Source organism: Panthera leo, chromosome F2, assembly GCF_018350215.1.
Source record: "Panthera leo isolate Ple1 chromosome F2, P.leo_Ple1_pat1.1, whole genome shotgun sequence".
NCBI classification, from domain to species: domain Eukaryota; kingdom Metazoa; phylum Chordata; class Mammalia; order Carnivora; family Felidae; genus Panthera; species Panthera leo.
The window spans coordinates 19937455-19957072 of NC_056695.1; the positions used below are offsets into that span (position 1 = coordinate 19937455).

The window sequence follows — 19618 nt, forward strand, 5'->3', positions numbered from 1 at the left end:
GTCGGGCTCTGTGCTGACAGCTCAGAGCCTGAAGCCTGTTTCAGATTCTGTGTCTCCCTCTCTCTGACCCTCCCCTGTTCATGCTCTGTCTCTCCTTGTCTCAAAAATAAATAAAATGTTAAAAAAAAAAGAGAGAATAGAGGTTTGCATTTGGAAGTCGTAAGCATAATATCAACAAGGAGGTGCGTATACACAGAGAAAAGAAGTGACGACCAGGTGCCGTGGAGATCAAAGAAAAGAGGAGACGTCAGAAGACACCGACTGAGGGGCCCAGGGAAGTAGGGGGAGCACCAAGGGGTGAGAGAGTTCCTGGTTTCCTGGGAGCTGAATGAAGACAGTGTTTGGGGAAGGGAAGAATGATCAACTAGGTCTGACAGGTCCAGTATGCTGAGGACTGAGAACTGACCATTGTATTTCTCTCCTTGGCGGTCATTGGTTATGCACATGAGAGCAACTTTGGTGAAATAAAGGGCAAGAAAGCCTGGTTGTACTAGGCACAAGAGAGAATGGAAGGAGAGAGACTAAGACAGAAATATGGCAACTCTTCCAAGGAGTTTGTTGCAAGGGGAGCAAAGACAAGGGGCGGTAGCTGATGATACAAGGCAAGTAAGGTCATGAACGTTTTTAACAAGATGGAAGAAATGACCACATGTTTACACACTGCTGGGAATGATGTCAGTGGGGGAGGGAAGATGATTTGAGTACGAGAAGGGAGCATTGCTGGAGCTATGGTTGTTTTGAATAGATGAGAAGAAATAGAACCTAGTACAGAGGTGGAAGAACTGGCTCCAGACTGAGAGAACGAGGAGGACTCATCGACTCAAGTGAATGAGAAGGCAGAGCCTAGGGGAACAGATGCTGGTAGGTGAGCCGGTGGGGGTAGAGGAGCCTGTAGAAGTTCCCTTCCAACTGCTTCTGTCTCTTCGGTGAAGTATGAGCCCAGGTCATCTGCTCAGAGTGCCGGTGAAGAAGGAGCGCTGAGAGCATGAGCGGGGACGAGGGGATGGGAAACAGATATCTGAGGGAACAGAAGAGTAACTGGACTGGGGTAAGACAGGGTGGTTGCCCGGAAGCATCCGGGGCCTCCTTGAGGTTTGTGGCACGGGTACAGCCTGAGCCCCTTCAGGGCAGCTTGCCTTTCTCCGGGTGTGGGCAGTTGCACAGGTTGCAGATGAGAATAGGCAGGGAGTTGGACTTAACTAGGGCTGTGGTGTCCCAGGCAGAGGTGGCAAAGTGACGGGGGAGGTGGGGAGGCTGAGCATTTTCATAAAGGACTGATTACCATGACTGTGTGAAATGATTTTAACATGCTAAGGAGAGGGGTGAAGACGTCAAGGGAGTAAGGGCCACTAAGAATGGTAGGATCAAAGAACGGAAGAGAGCTCTGCCGTGTCAAAGAACTGTTGGGGTTGGCAGACTGAAAGACTGAGAGAGCAATGTCAGGGCAGGACACGGGCCACTGAGATGCCAGGACAAGAGCCAGTTTCCAGTATTGTTCAGGGCTAGGGATTGACCAGCTGGACTAGGGAGTAGTTAGGGGAGAGGAGAGGTGACCCAGAAAGGAAGAGTCAGTGGTGCTGAGAAATCTTTGAAATCTCCAAGAACTCAGGCAGGCATAATACTGCAGAGACTGAGAATGGAGAAGAAGCTAAAGTCACTTAGAAATGGGAAGAAATGTCCTGGAGTCAGTTGATAATGATGGAAGTACTAAGCTGTGTAACCCAATATCATGAGCTAATCTTTTTTTGTTGTTGTTAAGATGAGAAATAAGAAAGCATGTGGATTTAAAGAGGAGAGTAGAAGGAGAGAGAGAGGGAGGGAGGGAAGATGGGAGGAAGGAAGGAAGGAAGGAAGGCTTTAAGAAAGAGTTTAGCATAACACTGATTCAGTGGATATACCCAAATTAACATTCAATTTTCTAGAACTATATTATTCAAAGATAACATATTTATACAGAAACCTGGATAAATCATTGCACTTCATATAAAGTGACATTTTGCCAAAATGAGATTTTTCCCCCTTTCCCCACCAGAAACCATCCAGATGCACAATAACTTGCTGCTTCTTAGTTTACAGTGAAATAAACAAGAACGTCCTTAGGAAGGTGCCAACAACAACACAGAAGAAGGAATCTAATTTAAGCATAGAGGGTCTAGGCTTGCTTTATGGCAATACTAAACCAAGGATCTTCCCTGGGAAAAAGAGCCCAAATCTCCGAAGGAAGGTGGATAATGCTTTATATGTATAGTGGTGGCTTTATTACCCCCTTTTTATGGCTTTGCATCTTCTCTTTTCTGTGACAAAAGATCATTTAGATGTGAATTTGTTTTAACGATACCTAGACAGACTTTATGCCTGCAAAAGTAATTCATAGTGTTTGTCCTGGTGACAGCTCAGAGGATATGATTAAATTTTAATACTTTCAGAGTTAAGCCATATTCCATCCTTGATGCCATAAGAGCACTTGAAAAAAAAAATCCTGGAAGTCAGGAACAGCACCTGGTCAGATTCTGTACAAATGTGAGCCCACAGATGCTCAGAGGGTGTTCAATGGGACTAACTTACTTGACCGTTAATCTTGTTGTAAATTCAATTTTGCAGTGGTGGAAACAAATCCTGTTTTCTTTGGAGTGAAATTGAGAAAGATGGCCAGGTAGAATTTCCCCCGTGTAATTTTCCTTTTCACATTAATGAGTCATGTCTTTGCCATGGAGAGCAATGGCAAGGATGCCACCGGGTGATTTGTTTGAAAACTCAGTAAACCGGAAGTAACCTTTTCCTTGTACTTTTCTAGGAAATTGGGTAGGGAGAAAGAAATACTCAGATGGGAAAAAACCATTAAGTCAAAGGATTTTTGATAAGTTGAGATCTTGTTCAGTTTTTACCGTATATGACGATAACGTCATAAATTGCAGTGAGCTGCCCAGGCAGGCGATACTTTGCAAAGTGGATTTTGTGGACTTTCTCAGAAATGGCAAATCTCGGGCATTCTTTCCTTTAACAAATATCAATGCACGTATTACGTGTGTGGGATATTAACATAGGCGCTGAATATATGATGTCGGACGTGACCCACAGCCTCTGCTGTCAGAGAGCTTGCGTTCTAAGACGACCACAAGGCTGCCCCAGTGTGAGCTAAGTAATACGCACTGAAGCTTTCTGTCGGTGTGATTGCTAGAAACTGTGTGCCTTTAAAGAGGCAACAACAGTCTTTAGCACTGACTCCAGTCTGAGGTAGCGGTGGGAAAAGACAAAGGGCTCGGCAGCGAGGACAGAAGACATCATTCTAGATGCTCCAAGACAGAGAATGTATTTCGTAAAGCTCTTCAGTGGAAAATTCCCACGCTATTGTTTGTTAGAATATATTTCAGAAAAAATGATCAGACGTGAATAATGAAAATTTACTAGATCCACCCCAGAACTGTAAAGTTTATAGGTACAAATTGCTGTGTAATCAACCCTTGCCAGCTTAGGGATGCTTAGGACGGTGGCAGAAAGTATTTCCCAGGAACTTCACTAACCAGAGGCTTTGAGTGCAACACAATCCCTTCACTCACGAGGCCGTGTTAGAAGAGCAGTTACTACCCAGGCAGAGAGCTCTCCTGAACACGCTCAGCGTAAAGGACTTCTTTGCAAGGCTATTGGCAGCTTTTTAGTGCAAAGGAGAATTTAAGTTTCTAGACTTCTGTTCCCAAAGGTCAACCTATCATTTCTGAAGTTTTACTACTCATCCTGTTAAAATGATTGGCTTTTTTTTTTATTAGTCGATTTTTTAAAAAATGCTTCTATTTCCAAATAGTCATTTCCTAAAGCTTGCAGTGAGAGGCTACTTGAGTTCCACTCAAGTTAGAGAGTTTGCTTCATAAGAAAGATAGCAATAATAATAATGATGATGATGATAATAACAGTTTCTTATAAGTGTGTGAACGATAGAAGTAATCCAAAAGTACTTTAAACACTTCAGAAATAAAAATAATAAAATGTCAGTGTGTACAGTACTCGGCTGGGCCCAGCTGGTAACTTAATGGCGTTTTCAAGAACCCCCTCCAGTTTGCACACACCCATGTGCTTCCCCGAGGAAGACATCCCAGGCAGGCAGAGTGTGTGTGCACTCTTCAGGACAGACCCTGCAGATGCCAAAGTAGCTTGTATTCAGAGCTTCGTTTTTAACAGTTTGTGACCATATTCTCAATCTGTACATCGTCTCTGAGCAGAAAAGATGCAAAGGGAAAATAACAGGGGAGAAACCCTCTAGCTAGCAGATCCTTCCATAGAAGGAAGGCCTTGTCGTAGAAACCAAAATAATACAAAAACCTTACAATAGCCATGTCATTGGGGGCAAGTGAAAAGACAAGGTGAATGAGCAGTAGAGCAAGAGGAAAGAGCCGGAGGTCAGAAAAGACAAAGGGCTCAGCAGAGAGGACGCAAGACTTCATTCCAGATGCTCCAAGACAGGATGGCTGGTGTCAGCAGGGGATTCCTGGGCAGCTTAGGGTCTAAGCAGGCACAGGGTTTTGGTTTACTTAAAATACCACTTACGCAAAAAACAGGATTGCAGGTGTCTCAAAAGGATGTATTTCTCCACACGTTCCTAAGTAAGTGGAGAGTAGACGGAAGATAGATAGATTAAATGAAAAACAAACACCCATTGTCCATACAGATTTGAAGGCTTAGAAATGAATGAGATTCTCATTGTGTGGTTCCTATCCTCATAGCATGGGCACATGTCTCTGTTTCCTTTCCCTTAGAATTGCGGGGAAAACCCATGATGAAAAATGTTTGGGTAACAAAATCTGTGTGCGTTTCACCGGGGTGGGCAGAGAGAGCCAAGGACGAGGGAGATCAGAAAGAGGGAACTGGTAAATAGTTTGATTAAACGCTCTCTCGTCGCTTTAATGCAGGAAACTAAAGGAAGGCCGGTTTTGCTTATTTCAGCAAAATAATGTAAATGAGTAAAGCTAAGTAATAAAAATGTGGTATATCCAGCCAGCTTCCTGCTTTCCAGGAACTCTTTTATGTCCAACTGCATGGTCTCTATCTTCCTCTAATCCTTTTTACTCTTCTTGCCCTTTGCCCCCACACGACCTTTGGCACATTGCCTCCTAACCTTAAAAATGTGGAGTTTAGAGTTTCGGGGAGATTTTGATGAAACCACCTGCTGTTCTACTCAACTCTTTCCCCGCCTCCCACCCCACTCCCCCACCCCCCATCCCACCCCCACCCCCACACTGAATTCAAATAGAACGGCTGAGTGCATAAATATGCTAATATCCTGAACCACACTCAATCCCCAGCCCCACAGCCCCTGTGAGACAGGACAGTCGTGATTGGCTGGATTCATCTTTCTCCCACACTACCCAAGTAAGAATGGGAACGACAGATCTTACAGAGAGAAGTGGACTCTGATTTCTTCTGTCGCACGGAAGAAGACTGTGAAAAAGTCAGACCAAATTCCCAAAAAGGTTAGTCAATTTAGTATTGAGCTTTAAAATTGAGGTGAATCTTGATTTTTTTTTTTTCTAACAATACTTGGCTTTCTTTAATTATATACTGGTAAAGTGACTATAACCCTGGAATATTTGGTTCTCTAAAGTTTTCTTTTAAAAATCTAACTTTCAGGGGCGCCTGGGTGGCTCAGTTGGTTGGGTGACCGACTTCGGTTCAGGTCATGATCTCATGGTTTGTGAGTTCGAGCCCCGCATTGGGCTCTGTGCTGACGGCTCAGAGCCTGGAGCCTATTTCAGATTCTGTGTCTCTGCCTCTCTCTACCCCTCCCCTGCTCATGCTCTGTGTCTCTCTGTCTCTCAATAATAAACATTAAAAAAAAATTTTTTTTTAAATCTTTCGGTTATACAACTTTTATTTTTTTATATATATATTAAATATAATTTATTGTCAGACTGGTTTCCATACAACACCCAGTGCTCATCCCAGCAGGTGCCCTCCTCAATGCCCATCACCCACTTTCCCCTCCCTCCCACCCCCCATCAACCCTCCATTTATTCTCAGTTTTTAAGAGTCTCTTAAGGTTTGGCTCCCTCCCTCTCTTTTTTTTTCTTCCCTTCCCCTCCCCCACAGTCTTCTGTTAAGTTTCTCAGGATCCACCTATGAGTGAAAACATATGGTATCTGTCTTTCTCTGCCTGACTTATTTCACTTAACATAATGCCTTGCATTTCCATCCACATTGCTGTAAATGGCCCGATTTCATTCTTTCTCATTGCCAAGTAGTATTCCATTGTATGTATAAACCACATCTTCTTTATCCATGTGTCAGTTCATGGACATTTGGGCTCTTTACATAATTTGGCTATTGTTGAAAGTGCTGCTATAAACATTGGCGTACAAGTGCCCCTATGCAACAGCACTCCTCAGATATACAACTTTTAGAAGACAGAGTCTTTCGCATCCATGCACCCTGAGATTGGGTGTCATTTAGGCCCGGGAGTGGGAAGGGAATGAGACTACAAGACGTGGCCTTTGTGCTGTCGGTGCTGAGGCGTGCCAGCTGGAGAAGGCAGGGAGGAGGCCAGGCAGGACAGGCGACGAGCCACAGTGGCTCTCCCAGATAGTACTTCCTCTTTCTCTCAGGTTCCAGATTCAGTTTGGAAAATATCTTAGTTGGCTAAAGGAACAGCAGATGAATTCTTGGATCGTGGTGAAAAGAAGAAGAAACTATGACACGGTTCAAATATTTAGGTTGTGAAAATAAATTGGTAATAAAAATGATAATACGGGGCACTTTCTATGTGGGAGCTGTTCTCCAAAGAACTTCACATATATTAGGTTATTTAACCCCGACACATATCCGTGAGGTAGGTACAGCAGCATGTTTATTAATGGGGAAACTGAGGTCCAGAAAGTTAAACTCATGCAAGGTCTCAGAGTTAGAATGCAACAGAGCCCACACTGGAGCACAGCTTGTGAGATCCCCAAAGCTATGCTTATTATCAACTTCTATGTTAGATGCTAAGAGTGCTCGCATATGTGAAGAGGGGAAAGAAGTAAGGCTCTTCTGAAAAAGCCACTAGAAAGTGCTTTTGAACTGTCACTGATATAGCTACTAAACTTTAGGACACCTCTACTCTCTATTCTCATAAATTATTAACAGTCAACAGTATAACAACGAAACTGAAAAGTGACTTCAGTCACTCATGAAATCAATCTTTTTTATTTTATTTATTTATTTTTTGTTAACGTTTATTTATTTTTGAGACAGAGAGAGACAGAGCATGAATGGGGGAGGGTCAGAGAGAGGGAGACACAGACTCCGAAACAGGCTCCAGGCTCTGAGCTGTCAGCACAGAGCCCGACGCGGGGCTCGAACTCACGGACCACGAGATCATGACCTGAGCTGAAGTCGGCCGCTTAACCGACTGAGCCACCCAGGCACCCCGAAATCACTCTTTTTTAGAAGCCTCTTGTATTAGTTCTGTATTTTTGCATTAAAAAAATTACTCTAAGTGTAAGTGGTTCAAAACAATAATAAACATCGATTGGTTTATATAGTTTCTGCGGGTCAGGAATCTGGGGTCAGGTTAGCCAGAAAGTTCTGGTTCAGGGTTGTTCGTGATGTTGCCGTGCAAGACACTGACCAGGCCCTCAGTCATCTGAGGGATTGATTGGGGTTGGAGGGTCCCCTTCCAGGATGGCTCACTCCCATGGCTGGGAGTGGTCCTGTCTCTTACTGGGAAGCTTCAGTTCCTTGCCATGGGGTCCTCACCATGGAGCTGCTTGAGTGTCCTCACAGCACGGAAGCTGGCTTTCTCCAGAGTAGGTGATCTGGGACATTAAGACAGAGCAGCGATGATTTTTATGGCTTAGTCTCAGAAGTCACACTCCATCATTTCTGCCATATGCTATTGGTTACCCAGATCAGCCCTATTAAGCATGGGAGGGAATTATACCAAGGTATAAACACCAGGAGGTGAGAATCCTGCAACTGTGTTGGGGGCTGGTGGTCACACATTATCAGCTCAGTAACAGTGTTGTTTGGTGATTTGGGTTCATTTTTCTACTTCAGGGAAAGGCCAACAGAGAAATGAAATGAGAGCAATAAATACATTCAAACAGTTGTGACTGAAGCAGGCAATGTGCTTTTCCATCCATCCCAGGAGAGCTAGAGTTTGAGGAGTCTTGCTGGACTCTCAACTCCAGTAATTCTGCGTGACTGGTGATACCAAGTGTAGGACTTGTGTCTGAGTATAAGGCTCATCAAGACACTCGACCATCAAGCACTTTGAGCACGCAGAAAAAGCAGGCGTGTCTAAGACTTGCCCTCCCTACACATCATTTGGCAAATATTTATTGGATACCTGATGGTGGTCAGAACCACAGTCTGTGTAAAATCATAGATCTAATGGACCATTGGGAAGGCTCAGCCTGCTACTCTTAGAGATTCATTGCTAAAGTGAGTCTTAGAGACCATTAAATATAACCACCACCCCTTTTGACAAATGAGAAAATTGAAGTCTCCAGAAAACTAAAAATTGGTTATTATTACACAGCTATGCCTGTTCTGCCTTAACTTCTCATTGATGAAATCACAATAATAATAATAATAATAATAACTGCCTAAAACTGTTTTTAGAGGTTTTCCATGGATTTCATTGTTTTTCCCTACTTAGGTAACCAGATGTACCATTTGAATGAATTGTACCTCTTTCTTGAATTCAGCTGAGAGTCGTAGGTTGCTTATAGATACGTAATCTGGTTCCTTTATCTTAAAAAGAGGAAGATCTAGCTAAACCTCAATAGAGGCATTACCCCATACCTAAATGAACACTGTCTATCCCCTTGGACCAATGTATCAAATTAGACAACTGTATTTTCCAAAGAGGTTGAAGCTGTTGCTATCTTGCATAAGCAGGTGTTTCACCCTAAGGGGTGAAACAGAGTGAGAAAAGGAGAACGTACTTGTTGAGGGCCTCCTGGATGCCAGGCAGAATGTGAGCACCCGCACCAACTCTGTAATCCCCACGAGAATGCTATGAGGTGATAGGCGTGACTATTATCCCATTTTGCAGAAGAGAAAGCTGAGAAGGCAAGAAACTTGCCTAAGAATGCTCAGGAAGCAAGAAGTAGATTAAAATCTTAAATCCAGGTCTTCTTCAGCCTGTGTTTTTACCCACCAAGCTTTCCAAATACCCCTAGAAACTGACTTCTCGGTGAAGGGGCCTAGCTCACGGCTATGCTATCTCCTCAGATCGTCCTTTAGGGCTTTGTTAAGTGTTGATCTTTAAAAAGCTATTTAATCTTTATGTTTGCATGTGTGTGTAAATGAAGAGCTTCCCAATGTATTATTACCTCCTTAATAACAGTATTCCTCTTTAACTTCCCCTTTCCCAACAGCAGGGCTCTCTGCCCACAGTGAGCTCTGAAGATAGTTTTTGTTCTCATGACAAATGTGCTCCCAAGCATCCCCCTCACCTCTCCTCCATTTCCATCCCAGCCCATTCAGTGTTCACTTCCACTGGTGAATGATCATTTATAAAGATCAAGTGATTTCCCTTAAAACTTGTTCATATTAGGAGAGCCTGGGTGGCTCAGTCAGTTGAGCGTCCGACTTCGGCTCAGGTCATGATCCCATGGTTCCTGAGTTTGAGCCCCACGTCGGGCTCTGTGCTGACAGCTCAGAGTCTGGAGGCTCCTTCGGATTCTGTGTCCACCTCTCTCTCTGTTCCTCCCCTGCTCGTGCTCTGTCTCTGTCTCTCTCTCTCTCAAAAATAAGTAAACATTGAAAAAAATAAAAAAAAACAAACAAACTTGTTCATATTATACTCTGCCCAAAAAGTTCTTCTTGGTCAATGCACTTGTTTGCCCCAGAGTTGTGATTACAGTAATTAATATGGAAGCTGAAAACCCATTGTGTTGTGACTAAGAGAGATTCCTATGGGGACCCTACATCTTAATGTCATCTTAGAAGTATTTTTTATTCTGGAATCAATTTTTAAGTGCAGGCACATTATAATCAATGCCTTTTCTTTCTCGTTCTCTTTCTCTGTAATTACCAAGAAGATCTTTTCTTTTGTTTGTGTTATGTGGTGGTTCCACAGCTCAGTGTCAGCACAGGGAAAAAGAGGCAGTTGTAAGCTGGTTAAATACACCAGCCCTCCGCTATGAAGGGAGCACTGTGCTTCATAGGAATTCACATCCTTCATAGCAGTGGTGCTCTTGAGCCGGTGACTTGAGACTCCCTTGCCAGCAAATAACCTATGACAAGATAATTTCTTTTTTTATTTTTATTTTTTTAATGTTTATTTATTTTTGAGAGAGAAAGATAGAGTACAAGCAGAGGAGGGGCAGAGACTGAGAGAGAGACACAACCTGAAGCAGGTTCCAGGCTCTGAGCTGTCAGCACAGAGCCCGACACGGACTCGAACTCACGAACCGTGAAATCATGACCCGAGCCAAAGTTGGATGCATAACCGACTGAGCCATCCAGATGCCCTAACAAGATAATTTCTAGCTTGCTGGCCCTCCAAAAGGAGCAAGTTACAGGTTAAGAAGCAAGAGTGTTCAAGAAGTCACTGGGTCTCCACTCAAGAACATTGAGAAACAGACCTTTGAACTAACATATCCATTTAGGTTATAGAATTGCTCTTCAGTCATCATACAACCTCAAACTTCATCTCTTTTTATTAAAAAGTCTTTTTTTTTTTTTTTTGCCTGAGGGTCTTTTAAGGAAACAAGTCATTCTGTCTTAAAATAATTGTTTCAAAATAGACACATGAGAAAGCTTTAAGCTTCACTGAACCTTAAAAGAATTTTCAATATTTAGGCGGGGGGCGGAGTGGGGAGGGTGAGACAACCTTCAAACCTTTAAAAAAAAGAAAAACGGACAGTGATATGAATAGAATAGATTCATTAGCATTGTGAAAAACAGGTCACTAACTCCTTTTTTTCCCAAAACAACAACAAATACTTTGCCGCTATTAATAACTGTTAGAAAAGTCTGCTCATGAACAGAAAGAAGCTTGTGCTGTCACTACCCTCTGGGAGAAGAGAGTGCATTGTGTGATCTTTAAATGCATTCTACAGTAATAAAATGAAGGGAAAAATGCAAGAAGAAAGAGATCATAGATTTACTACTAATTAGAATATTAGTATTTAGTTGTGAGGACAACCAAAATGTAGATATGCAAAGGGATTAATCTGGATGTACTAATATTAAGAAAAATCACAGATCAGAATCCTGATTGGTCAAGTGATTAAGAACATTCACTTGGCTTAACTGTTTCTACTATAGCCTTCTACTGGCCTGGTTTTATGCAGAAGCTGTTGGAAAACATGGTCACAGATACCTGGAACCCCAGAGAGTTGAGGGTTTTTTTTGGGCTGTGGAGAGTGGTAAAACCTGACTCTGAGGGCCTTTGGGCCGTTTGTTTCAAAACCAAACAAGTTGAAAAGAATGTGGTAATTTTAAACCCAATCTGGTGCTATTACGATATTGAAATCAAAGGCTGGCTGTAAATAGCTTACAACTCCATAAACAAAGTTACAAGGCAAACAACAGATGGGGAGAAAGTATTTGCAAGGTTCCGTTGTGAAGCTGACTATTTTTCCTGGCTTAAGGGAGTTTTATTCTCAGCAGTTGTGATAATGTCAAAAACTGTGACATGGAATGGGAATGATAAGGAAGCTATTGATGGTTTAGGAAAATCTTCTATTAATGACTTTAGCGAAAGCTACATGATCAAAGTTCATGTTAAGGCTGAATATACTTGATAACGTACGTTTCACATTATTGATCTGTTAGGTTTGCTTACTTGCAGTTGTTCTGGGAAGTACCTACTAATTAAATAGGCAATCTCCAAGGACCCCATGAAAATTGAAAAATTCAGGAAGCATTTACAAATGATTTGTTTAAATGTCTGTAATACAATATTACATCTTGAGAGCTAAATGGCTCTGAGAAACTCCTTAATTAAGAGATACACAATTGCTATTTTCACTAAATCATGCCTGGTCTATTTCTGGGTGACTCACTATTAACTCAGTTTTTAAGGGAATTACTTTTATGCCATAAAAAACAAGAACCTAGTGCACTTAAAGATGCCAACTCTGAAGAACAGGGATGTATTTCTAGCAGTTTTATAATACATGAAAACAATTGCCAGAAAAGCAGGAATATTACATTCCTTTTACTCATATCTATTTTATTACCAATTCAAACTTCAACTTTGGTGAACTCAGCTCGGTCTTCCATATGTCATGAATTGTGTTTCCTCGACAAATGAATGAATTATAAGACTGTATTTCACCACTCTTCTGAGACTTAAGAGAAATGAGATGGCATAAGGGTATCCAAAGGCAATTTGACGAGGTTGGCAAGACTACAGATTTCCCGGGCCTATGAAATGAATGTGCTACATTGATACAATTGATGTCATACATATTTAACAAGAACTGTATTTTTAAGTTGTCCTAAACACAAAGTCACCATTCATAATTAATTAATATGTAAGTGAAAAAATTTTAAATAATTCAGATAGAATTGTGCTGATTAGAAGTGAAACAACAGTAGACTTCAGAGGGATTATTTTGATCACAAACACAAGCTGTTTTTTAAATTAAAGTTTTATATATACATATAATATATATAATGTATGATAACATACATATATGTGACATCATATATCACATATATCAATTTGAAAGCTTTGGGTTGAGAGAGAAAAAAAAATCAGCCCAAATTCCTTTAGGCGACAAGGGAATGATAGGGCTGATAAATGATACTGCCCCCATATACTGCTCTCGGCAACTGGGGCTATACTGGAGCTCCATTAAAATCACGGGCTGTGTTTCTTCCATCTCATGGCTCCGCCTGCTGTGGAGAGCTCTGTGTTTAGGCACGTTTAAGTTCTCGTATTTACAATGTGGCTGCTGCAGCACCAGCTTCTCATCCTCATAGTCTTAAGTCAATGAATGACCGAGCACCGCCTTCCTCTAAAGCTCTAACAACAAAGCCTCTGAAGCAAGTTTCACGGCTCTGAATGATCTGGCTTCAGTCAATTGTCAGCTTTTGAAACAATTACTCTTGTTGAGTAGGGAAAAAGAATGCACTCCAGACAGTATGCCCTATGGGGGAGGTGAGGGATGTATGAATATCCCCGGAAGTTCGTGGATACCAAAGTGGGAGAAATGATTCCTCCAAAGCCTAAAATCAGAGCCATTTCCAAAAATAGGAAAGAGTTCCCAGACAGGAAAAAGGCAAACAGCCCCTCTAATACCATGACCTTTGAAGTAAGGCTCTAGTCTTAGATACCTATTAATGTAAAATCCATGAAGCTGGCTTAGATACGATGAAGATTCCAATTAAATAGAGCCGTGTGAAGAACACATCCAACCTATCAGGGAATGACACAACCATCTTTGTCCAAGAAGAAACCATGAGAGAGCCCTGTGAGTTATCTCTGGCACCTCGCTCTTCTTGATGATGAAAACCCCTTAGATAAGAGACACCTCCATCAATCTGACTCGATCATGGTTTTTTTTTACAGTATGAATGCCCAGGTGTTTTCTGGCTGGCACTGCCACTCATTTTCTATTTGGTGGAAAAACCAAAGCAACTTTCCATGTGGGTGCCAGTGAAGCCTTCTGCATAAATTCATCTTGCGGCTCATAAGAAAGAATCACCTAGTACTTATCCAAACAGTGTTTGGAGAATCAGAAAGCAAACGTTGTTACCTTTCATCAGACATGCTACAGAAACTCATTTTGTTTATACTTTATATAAACTCCATGATCCTAAGTATCATTTGCAATTTAAACTAATACTGCATAGCAGAGGACATTCAAACTCTCTTTGCGGCCTGCTACTCCTGCATATTAATATCTATGATAAGCAGGACACCGGCTACTAAGTACATTTGGTCAAGGGAAGTGGCAGAATGTAATCCATTAGCCACATTCTCCAGGCTAAAAGTGGGTTGCATTTTAAGATAATCATTTAACAAACATGAAATCACTGAGGATGAAGCCCCAGAACACAGATACTGGAGGGTGTTTCCTTTTTCTAGGGATGCTTGGTATGTTGATTTCACTACCATTCACTAATTTCTATTCATTTAGAGCAGTGTGTGTTTTCCAATGTTTCTGCCAGTGTTTCAGAAGGATCAACTACAGAAGCAAGACACAGAGAGGTAACTGCCAGGAAGTCTGGTGAGATGGTAGAAAATCTACCCAATGTGGCCCTCCCAGGGAGGCCTTGTGATGTCCTGGTTCTTAATTACCTGAGTTGACCCTGCAGTGACTGGTCATGTAACCTTGGAAAAGCTATTTAACCTCTACTCCTCAGTTCCTTCAGGTGAACATGGGGAAAATAGTCTTACCTCCTCTGTTCTGTGGGAAGTTACTGCACTGTTCCTGGCACAAACTATGAGCTCAATCTTTAAGAGTACCTGTGTCCTTGGGAGAGAGCAAAGCCTGAGTTGGGCCCTTCCGAGAGTCCTCTCTGTTTCTCTCTGCAAGTGGAAGGAGATCAGCTAGCAAACCAGGTGCAGAGAGTCGGATTTCCGGGGAATTCCTGATAGCACACGGTACACAGTGGGGCTCCTTAAAAGGTTTGTTGAGTGAATGCTGGTACCCTAGCTGAAAACTGCTTCTCGCTCCCCAAGGCAGCTATCGCTTGGAAGTTTCATACATTTCTGCTTAATAACCTCAACCTAATGTCCTCTGAATGGATTTCTATTGCTAGAAACTGTCATTAAATATGCATAATTCTGTTAAAAGATTTTCTTGATCCAACTTCTGGTCTCCGGGAGTATATTATATCAAATGGATATAAAAAGTCTCAGCTCTGCTCTCAGCATGGTGTGGGCATCATAGGGATAGCATGAATGTGAATCATTCAAGAAGATTCTCCCTCATGACTAAACCATTCCCTGATTTTAAAGTTACGTGCTTCCCATTTGTACCACAGAGGACAGAGGGGCCTACAGAAATGCTTAATACCTTGCCAGAACGTCAGAGACATCGAGGCAAATTCTGCACGTTTGAAATGAGAGTCTGTTACCTGTAGCGCTTCGTGCAATATAAGATGGCAACTCTGACTTTCAACTTCTTGCTTCCTTTGTTCATTTTCAAATTCCTCTGAAGCTCTGTCATTTCAGAACTCTTAACCATGCATCTGGAATTAAAATATTATACAACCTGAGAAAACAATTGTTTTTTAAGGAGAGAGGTAATCAGCGTGCTTGTTTTGTTTCATCTGTTTGCCCCTGTGTTTTTTTTGGTTTGTTTCGCCTTTTTGTGAGCCATGGAGTTTTTTTTTTTTCAGTCCTTCATCTACCCCCTGACCTGCCGCACAATGCCATAGAAGCTAAACAATCCACAGCCACATCCGTTCCCTTCGTCTGCAGGCAGTGATTATAAATCTGGTTTGAGATTTCTAGGTTAAGTGTGCCAATGCACTAGGGCCAGAACCCCTTTCTAGAATATGTCAGCATTCAGGAGTCCTCCCCAAGTAGTCCAAAGTTTAGTGAATTTTGAAAGCTCTTGTCTAGAAGGTGAGGGAGGGATACTTAGTCTCGGTTTCTGCAGTGGGGCTTGGAAAGAACGTACAGGGCAAACCTGAGACCTTGAGAGAACACAGAAAATCCTGTCATGTTTGAACCTTCCCACACTACGGTCTTCTTTCTTTTTGCAAGCTTTACTCTGTTTCCAAAACAAAGTGAGATAAGCCAGGATTGAGCCCTGCAGCTGCATACCTGCTAGTGGCCAGGTCTGGCTTTGAAGAGAACAGGAGCACATCAGTCCATGAGTCCCTCCCCACCGTGCACACACTCACCACAAGGCCATCCGGCTGCAAGGCTAAGGGGCTGCTTCAGAATCCAAATACCTGAGCCTCTGTTCTCAGAAAGGCCAACTTGAGAGCTAAAACATGGCTTTCAAATGGATTAGGAATAAAGTCAGACTGACACAACTTTCATTCCTTTTTCTCTTTTTTCTTTTCTTTTTTCCTCTTTCTTTTCTTTTTTTCTTTTTTCTTTTTTTTTTTTTTTTTTTTGAATCTGCTGAATGAAAATGACCTCTTGGAGGCTCATTAAAAGAGGAAAAGCTTTTAAAGATGAAAGATCACATATTATTTGACAAAGGCATTTAAATGTCCTAATTTTTCTCATATTATACTATGACATGCAAATATGAAAACATCTTGCTCTAGGCAATTGCTAACTAGATGTTTAGATACGGTTGAAAATACCAAAATGTGAGGTAGCCTATTTATTTTTAAACATTTTATATTTGGGTTCAAGAAATATTCATAAGGCAGTGGGTGCATTACCATCTAGACATCCGTTCTTTTATTCCACAAACATTTTCCCAACCGCTATGCTCTGCCAGATTCCAGTGGGCTTTAGAGGGGTAAAATGACAGTTCAAAGGTGGAGATATGCACAGGATATTACCAGAGCCTAGAGGAGGAACACAGAATTTCTGGGGAGGGAAAGTAAGTGTGAGTGGCAGGGGAAGATTAAGGAAGGCTTCACTGATGTCTGTACTTCTCAGCAAATAAAAAAGGAGCCAACCCTTTTTGTGGGAGTGGAGTTGGCTGGACAATCAGCAAGTGCTTGAACCTAGCAAGTGTTTTTAAAAGAGGGGAGGTGATGGGGAAGGTGTTGAATTTTGAAGAGGGAAGAGACATGGTTAGGCTAGCATCTAAGAAGATCGCTGCGGTGCCTGGGTGAGTTGAAAATGAATTTAAGAGGAAGCAGACAGAAGACTGAAAGACCATTAGAAGCTTTTAGAATGATCTGGAAAGGAGATAAAGGCATGACCTATGGTAGTGGAGAAAGAAATAGAGAAAAGGAAACAGAATTGGTAAACATTTAGCTGACAGAAATAGCAGGCTAAGTGATTGATCAGATCCAATGGATGGGGAAGATGCCACAACTGATGGAGAAAAGGAATACATATAGCCTCCGGGTTTTTCTGTCATTTATGGAATGATGAGTTGTGCCACCAGCTGAGATAGAAATAGTGATAAGACCCTAAGTCACTTTCCCTCCCGACACAAAGACACGGATTATTTTGTGTAAATAGAGACCAAGATATCAGAGAACCCAATTTTTTTTTTAAGTTTATGTTTTTATTTTGAGAGAGAGTGCCAGTGGAGGAGAGGCAGAGAGAGGGAGAGGGAGAATCCAAAGCAGGCTCTGTGCTGTCAGCACAGAGCCCGATGCAGGGGTTGAACTCACAAACTGTGAGAACATGACTTGAGCTGAAATCAACAGTCGGACGCTTAACTGACTGAGCCACCCAGGCGCCCCAAAGTGCCAAATTTTTGTAAGACATTTTCATGTTCATCAAGCACGTCACTGATTTTAAATCATGTGATGGTAATAACCATCTGGAAGACAGGCAGGGCTGTTACATCACAGAGATGATGTCAGCTTCGAAATCACAGGACGAGTTAGTGGGAGAGCAGATACTCAGGTTCAGAACTTCTTTCCAAACCCACCTCTCCCTCCTCCTCCAGCATCAGGCCTCGTTCTTGAAGGAGCTGTCTCAGCGCCAGGACTGAGGCACAAGCTGGTTCTGTCACGGTGATGGCATTCCCTGATTTTTTTTGCCCAGGTTTCTGTGCCTCGTCCTATGTGCTGCCAATCTCGATTAGGAGTATACGTTCTTTTTTTTTTTTCCAACTGATATATAACAGACATATAACATTGTATTAGGTGTGGGTGTACAGCATAATAATTTGATATTTGTGTGTACTGCAAAATGGTCACCATGATAAGTCTAGTGAACATCTGGCACTACCCGTAGTTACAGATTTCTTTTGTTTTTTCTTGGGATGAGGACTGTCAAATATACAATACAGTATTATTAACTAGAGTCACCATACTATACATTAGATCCCCATGAGTTATTTATTCTGTAATTGGAAGTTTGTACCTTTTGACCTTCTTCACCCGTTTCTTCCACCCATAACACCTCCACCCTGGCAACCACCAATCTGTTATCTGTATCTGTGATTTTATTTGGGGGAGATGGGGGATGTTTGTTTTGTTTTCTAGATTCCACATATAAGTGAGTATATAATGGTATTTGCCTTTCTCTGACTTATTTCACTTAGCATAATGCCCTCAAGGTCCATCCCTGTTGTCTCAAATGGCAGAATTTCATTCTTTTTTGTGGCTGAATAGTATTCCACCCATATATACCCATATTCATTCCATTCCAGTACATATACATCACATTTTCTTTATCCATTCATGCACCGTGGGCACTTGGGTTGTGTTTGTGTCTTGACTATTGTGAATAATGCCGCAATAAACATGGGAGTGCATATGTCTTTTCAATTAGCGTATTCTGGTTTTTTGGATACATATCCAGAAGTGAAGTTGCTGGATCGTATGGCAGTTTTATTTTAAATTTTGGGGGGAACTTCCATACTGGTTTCCATGGTGGCTGCACCAATTTACATTCCCGCTGACAGTACCCCGGGGTTCTCTTTTCTCCACATCCTCCCCAACGCTTGTTATTTCTTGTCTTTTTGATACTGGCAGTTCTTACTCGTGTGAGGTGATATCTCATTGTGGTTTTGACTTGCATTCCCCTGATGGTTAGTGATGTTGAACACCTTTTCCTGTGTCTGTTGACCATCCGTGTGTCTTCTTTAAAATATTTAAAATATTGTCTGTTTAGATCCTGTGCCCATTTTTAAATTGAATTATTTGTTCTTTTCCTATTGACTTGTATGAGTTCTTTATATTGTTTGCATATTAACCTCTCATCAGATACATGATTTCCAAACATATTCTCCCATTCGTTAGGTTGCCTACTCATTTTGACGTTGATTTCCATGGGAGTATACATTCTTGCATAAGATGCCATTCGGGAGCTACACTCTAGGTAGATATTTGTTATGCCTTCTTTCTCCTTTTGCCAGTTAGAACCCACAAATGAAATACCAATGATGAGTTCCTGGGGGAAATATGCTGTCTGTAACTTTCACAGGACCTGTCACATAGGTGATGGCAAGCTCTGTCAGGATCACTCTAACCTAACCCAAATGAATGTTGGACTTAAAAAAAAAAAAAAATCCATGATTCAATATGAATCTATAACCTAAAAAACTCATACCCTTTCCTATATGGCACAGTTAAAGCATTCCCGGAAAGGAGTATTCAGGAAAAGAGAAGGGAAGAAACAGAAGAGGAGTGTGTGTTTGGGGGCAGAGAGACGGAGAATGGTGGGGCAGGAATGGGGAGGACAGGGCAGGATTTATAGGCAAGAAAAGATGATGTCTCTAGGTCCATACATAATATCCCACTGAACTCAATCCAGTGTCGATAGAAGTGGCATCCACATTTTACAGAAATATGCCGGAGGGCACCTAGGTAGGTCAGTCAGTTAAGACTCCAACTCTTGATTTTGGCTCAGGTCATGATCTCATAGTTTGTGGGATTAACCTCTGCATCAGGTTGTGTGCTGACAATGTGGAGCCTGCTTGGGATTTTCCCTTTTTCTCCTCTCTCTGTGCCCCTTCCCTGCTTGAGCGCTCTCTCAAAATAAATAAATACACATTAAAAATAAATCAATATGCCAGTAAAGCAGATTAACTTGAGCTGACTGCCATTCATGAGATGAGAACAGGTCAGGACAACCTGGCAT

The 19618-nt window shown here is 41.9% G+C and overlaps 1 protein-coding gene across 6 annotated transcripts in view; it reads left to right on the top strand.

The window, feature by feature from the left end:
• The window catches only part of SULF1 (sulfatase 1), a 177906-nt gene that overhangs the window by 50931 nt on the left and 107357 nt on the right, over positions 1-19618 (top strand). Inside the window, exon 1 of one of the 6 annotated variants that reach the window (XM_042923559.1) lies at positions 5387-5462. The exons of the other annotated variants lie outside the window; for them this stretch is intronic. The gene's annotated coding sequence lies outside the window, so the exon portion shown is untranslated. Of the gene's footprint in view, positions 1-5386; positions 5463-19618 lie in introns of those variants that run through there. 6 annotated transcript variants of the gene reach the window in all.